The sequence below is a fragment of the Pholcus phalangioides genome, unplaced genomic scaffold (assembly GCF_987345545.1).
Source record: "Pholcus phalangioides strain wild (caught in Gottingen) unplaced genomic scaffold, Ppha-v1.0 ptg000009l_1, whole genome shotgun sequence".
Classification (NCBI taxonomy): Eukaryota; Metazoa; Arthropoda; class Arachnida; order Araneae; family Pholcidae; genus Pholcus; species Pholcus phalangioides.
Window position 1 is genome coordinate 46,176,964 of NW_028301602.1, and position 6,000 is coordinate 46,182,963.

At 40.6% G+C, this 6,000-nt stretch overlaps 1 protein-coding gene across 2 annotated transcripts in view; it reads right to left on the reverse strand.

Annotated features, from left to right (window-relative positions):
• LOC149083200 (serine/threonine-protein phosphatase 4 regulatory subunit 1-like) overlaps positions 1–1,964 on the reverse strand; it is a 71,423-nt gene extending 69,459 nt beyond the window's left edge. The window contains exon 1 of one of the 2 annotated variants that reach the window (XM_089236386.1): positions 1,429–1,964. The gene's annotated coding sequence lies outside the window, so the exon portion shown is untranslated. The remainder of the gene's footprint in view (positions 1–1,428) is intronic. The other variant, XM_089236387.1, reaches the window with a different exon arrangement.
• Between the last annotated feature and the right edge of the window lie 4,036 nt (positions 1,965–6,000).

Genomic DNA, 6,000 nt, shown 5'->3' on the forward strand with positions numbered 1-6,000 from the left:
TGTCACCTAATTGCTTGCGTAGTCATTGGGAAGGCAGTTGAAAGCTATTTGTCTCGGCATCCTTCACCACGAATCCCATTCCCAACTCTTCTCAATCACTCTCTCATCTTTGCGCCCATTTAACATTGTTTTTTTATAAACACATTGTATATAGCAGCTATATCTTATTAAAGAATAAAAGCACAGTAAGTCTGCTAGCATTTTTTATAGTTTTTTAGATAATTTAAGTTTTTCAATGATCTGAGGTGGCCTTGGTCCCATCCACCTCGGATTACCGAGACACTACTGTATATAAAAGAAAAACTGGTTGACTTACGAATATGGTTAAGTATAAAAAGTTTGAAGAAAACAATCTGCTCATAAAAATGGCTGAATCTAAGAAAACAACAGAGGTCCCCATTGCTTAAAGCTACAGACATGTTGGGAAAATATTTGGTTGCTAAAGCTTAATCTTTTATTCTATAAATCAACCTGAAGATTTTGTACAATGTTTAAGAGCATCCAGAGGAAAACAAATGGAAATTACAAGTTTACAAATGAAATAGTTCCCCCAAAGCAGAATATTTAGCAGTGTTCTGCAACGGCCATGAGCTAACTGGAAATGTTCTGCGGTAAAAATCCCCATTCATGTAATATTGTTTTTTGCACCTTTTCTTTAAAATTCTTACAAATTGTTCTGCTGCAGCAGTAACTGTTCTGCGACGTACGCAGATTTTGACACATTCTGCTTTGGGGAACAGTTCTTGCGATTAATTAGGTTTTATACAAACATCGATTGCAACAAGAAAATTGCCATGGGGGGTAAGTGATAGCATTTCAATATAAATTTTTATATAATTATCAAGAGTTTTTGTAAGTCTGGCTATGTCATATGGTTGAATTGAGTAATTTAAACTTTTTTTGTTTTTCTTCAAATTAACCAAGTTCGACTGTATTTCTTTGCATCTTTAACATTTGATAACCACATGTAAATCGCTCCGCGATTTCAGTTACAAGCCGATATGTAGGGCTTTCACTGCAACGTTTGTCTTCAATTGGTTTTCACTCACACGATAACTCATATAAAAATATCTATGAAACATATTTGGGTAAATAAAACACGCCGTATTTGAAATTAAAAATATAAGTTCTAACACTAGAAGTTTGTGGAGACATTCCTCTCGGCCCTACATAACCTACATAACGCTACCCTCGATGGTCATATTACGTTGACGCTTGGGAAGAAAAAAAAAATTGAATAATGAAAAATAACTAAAACTTGTAAACACGCACAAGAAATGTACGTGTGTAGGACAAACGTGCATTTGAACATGTAAGCAAGAGTTTCTCACGTCTTAATATTATAGGATACCATTACACTCGAATGATTTTGTTAATCCCCACTCCCTGCTCCAATATAATATCAGGACGGGAATTCCTCACACTTACCTCAACTCTCAGATATTTTGCGCACCCGATTTCTCATGAGCTGCTTCACAAAGATTCTTCTTCTACTTAATTTCTGAGAATCTCCATCAAAAAAAACTTGATTTGACGAGCGATTCTTTCACCACCACCACACACAATTGAGCTCATTCAACGGACGGGCTTCATTCCAATACTTGAAAAACTATTAAAACAATGGATGAACAATGCAATAAAACCTAGAGCCTTCGCTTTTGGTTAGAACAAATAGGGAGACGGTGTGCAGCGCCATCTGGAAACGAGTCTGAAAATTCGGCACCAGCTGGCATAAGCAAAAAATGTTTTCTTCTCGCAACAGTCAAAATAATTAGCGTTAGAATTACTATGGCTTTTGGTGCTCATTTGTTATGGAATTTAATTGGAAATTTATTGAAAGGGGGAACCAGACAAGAGTTGACCGCCTTTGCATCAGAGAAACGACGATGATGCTATCGTCTGCGCTTTTCCAACTTCTTGGCTCCGATCTCCCATTTGGGTATGAACATAATGCACGCTGGTTTCCAATTCTGTAAGTAGCCACCGTCACTGATTGATTAAAAATCTGAATTTGAGGCTTTTTAACCAATCCGTAAAAGGGTGTTTCAAATTGGGTGATTCTTTTTGAAACACCCTATATATTAAAAATTTACAAATGAAATGTTTTCAGGTTCATTAAAGCTTTGTACAGATATAGTAAATGATAGCATTCAATATATTTTAATTAGATAATTCGAACCTTTTTTCTATCCCTTGAGCTTCAAATTGACTAAGTTGGATTGTTCTTGTATTTACGTGGTTATGATTGTAATCAGTCCTCGGATAAGTGTAAAATATGCCTTTTTAATCAAGTAAAATCAATATCATTACAGAACAGTATGTCGTTTCACTTTTGCTCCAGTATTGATGACCGATCCGACTCACGGAATCGGAAACCAGCGTGCACTAGTTTTGCGCCTTTTGAAAAAGTCTCTCCGCCGCAGGCAGAAACTTCATCATGAAACAGCCCGCGCACATAGTGAGGCGACCAAGGGGGACGGGAGAATAGAGACTGGCGACGTCACCACACACACTCGAGAAGCGAGAGAAAAATAGACCACTCAACGATCTGCGCGACTTGAACAAACATGTTTGCTTTCACCTCGATCTACTGATATATTGGTCCGTTTTCTATTTTTTGCTCTTCCTCTTTAAAAAAAAGAGCTTTTGTGGACGGATCATCAACATCGCACCCTTACATATTTCAGAACCCGTTTGGTCATTTTCTCTATTTCCTCCACCCCTACGCATTTTTTTTCTTCTTAGTCGAAATTCTTGTAACTCGTACCTCTCAGTCCCACTACAAGCGAGCGCAGCCTTACATAACATGAAAACTCAAGCCTTTACCACTTCAAAAAAGGGAAGTTAGATGATAGCACCAGCTAGAACAAGGAACAAAAGCACAGCTCTGACAACATGAACGAATGTGTTAGGACAGCGGGGGGGGGGAGACTTGGGGGGTCTAGTCCGTCCCCCCTCTTCCGAAATGACCGAAAAAAAGGAAAAACATGGCCAAATCGATTGTTCTATCACTTTGGTCCCCGAACGAAATTTCTGGCTACACCCAGGGCCGTCTCTATTCTGAGAATAGAGACGGCCCTGCTACACCTCGGTTAAGGGCCACGCATAAACACATAGAGCACATTGCGGAATGTACCGATTCTCTAGAAATTCCGCAGAGGAATGAGTACGAGGTGCATGTACGGTTAAAACGTAGTGCTGTAGTCTTCGAGACGCTAATGCGAACCGAATACAGTGCCGTCGTAACGCATGGGCCTGGAGGTCTAAAAAATAACAACTGGTTCAAATTCAAGAAAGTGTCAGGTAAGGCGTCAGAAAAATCACTTTGGCCCGGAGCCCACGATGCTCTTAAGACGGCCCTGACAGTACGGCTCTGCTTCCTGGAACCTCCTCGGAAAGTTTTTTTTAATGGATCCGAATTTCAAGACTTTCGGGGGGCCCCTAAATTAAATTCCGGGGATGTATAAAACAAAATTGAGTTAATTTCTGTGCCAAACCAGCTATAGTAGAGTGTATATCCACCACGTAATATTGAAGAGGACCGCTAAATGACCAAGTCCGGCCCTAAAAAATATGATTTCAAGTAGAGCCGTAGCTAGGGCCTGTGCAAGAATTTGAATTTAAGCCCCCTTTCCAAGTGGGCCCAGTGCGGGTGCAAGTGTCTAGTTACGGCCCTGATTTCAAGGGTGCTATCAAAAATGTCGGACCGATTCTTAGCTGTTTCGTCACACTTGATTTTCTGCATTCCAATAAAATATATGGATAGACAAAATCATAAAATACAGTAAAGCCGGATTTTCCTAAGAGCAGGTTTCTTCAGCGCGCGCAGCGTAAAAACGCTGATTGGTAAAAAAAAAACCTGAATTTCAGGTTTTAACCAATCAGCGTTTTCACGCTGCACTCGGCGCAAAAGTTCTACTCCTAGGAAAACCCGGCTTAAATGCTCATTTTTGCGGACACCGACGGGACTAAAAAATTCGCCCGTAAAATAGGGGTTTGAAATGATAACTACTATTATATAAGGGGAACCGTTAAGAGCGGTTTCACTGTATGTATTTCGTTCATGCTTTTTTTTTTTGTCGATTCAGAAGCGGTTCTATAATTTTGGCACCTGTAGACTGGGGCAGCTATATCCAGACCAGGCGGGGGCGATTTACAGACCAATTTTTCCCATGTTTTTTCTGTTCTTGGGAGGGGTAATCCCACGTAATCCCTCCGGATTCGTGCCTGCTCTCTAGAAAAAAACTCTCACCTGTACAAGACATTTCACTGCCTCTCCGGCGTATAAGTTGCGCCAAAACAAACAGTTTTCCTTTTAAATTGAATATACTCATAGTATGCATTTTAAAGACAAAATTTATATATATAGGCCTATCTAATACAATATATTCCCATCCCGGATTTCACGAGCCTCGCGGTCCTATAGAGAACCACCTGCCAGTGAATTACATAAATTTCGTCGCCCTCCTCCCGATAACGACACCTATTCCCCAAATTAATTGTTGATCATTCATTTCATGTTTTATTTCTCATAATTTTGTTCCGATTTGTTGGTTTTTCAGTCGGCTTCCCCAGTGCCAGTTGATGAGTTGGCCGTGGCTTTCCTGTGTTCCGTCGTGAAATATGCTGTTCATGCAGTGACCACAAAACATACTTGGTGCTGAGATAGCCTTGATCAAGAAAGGAAAGGGCATCTCTGAACTGAGGTTGGAACCACTGCAATTCGATGGCTGAGGTCTATCGCTTTCGCGGGCTACGTAGTTTTTGGTAGAAGGACTGTGACAGCGCCGTGCCTTATAAATTTAGCTGTGGGGTCGTGTGGTTATCATCAGGATCCAGGTTCGAACCCCGTTGGCGGCACAGTGGTGGTCGGCCGAAGTTGGTTTTCTAACTTCGCGAATGCGAGAGTTGGTCTCCCATTTTAAAATCTCTCTGCAGAGAGAGAAAGAGCAGGCAAACTTTCAACATACTTACACAACATGAAAATTCAAACATTCACCACAATCACTTCAAAATATAGAAGATACATGACAGCACTAGCAAGAACATGAAACAACGAAAAAAGAATAAAGCTGACAACATAAATAAAAAAGGAGGCCCTACAAACACTCAGAATGCATGCTCTTGCATGCACCAATTTGTTAGAAATTCCAGAGGAATGTGTACGAGGCAGTGCCACACCCGGGAACGGCATGGAGGTCTCAAGAGAAAAGGGGTCTCAGAAAAATGAATAGTTGCATCTTATGAGAATTTTCCAGGTATAGCACTCAGAAAAATCATGGCCTGCGGGCCTCATGATGCTCTTAAGATGGCCCTGGTACGAGGTGCATGTAGTAGTAGTGACCACAAAACCGAGGCGTGCTGTGAGTGTCTAGTGCTCCTAGAACTGATAGAGAAATCAATCTTGTATGTAAATTCGAAATGGCATTTATTGAGCTGAGGATAGATACAGATGTCAAACACCAACAGGTTTCATGTAAATCTGCCTAAACAGAGGCTCCCCTTGCTGAAAGCGTGTGTGTGGTCTATTGCAATTTTTTAAATTTCTATCACCACAAGCCAAACCAAAAGAGTGCTCTATTTTATCGGTTCCAATTATGGAATTATGAATGCAATAATGTATAGGTTAAAAATAATGAAATTATGGTTAATAATTTGTGGGTTAGATCCTCTGGTACGACAGTCCTGGTGTTGGATCAGAAGGGGGGGGGGGATTGCATCATCATCAATCAACATCATTGTGCCCCTCTCCCACCCAGCCTATCTCCACCTATGTTCTTCGTCTTATCTTTCAACTGGTCCTTCATCATTACGAGGATTCACCAAAATGCATTTCTGCCTCGATTGACCAGTATAGCAGTGGTTCTGTGCAACAGCATATAATATTTGCTGCATACTTCCCTAATCTTGAGAGCCACTTCAACGGCCCATTTAATTGTTACGGCACACATTCAATACAGATAGTCCAGGTGTATCTCCAAGATATCTCTCAACATCCCA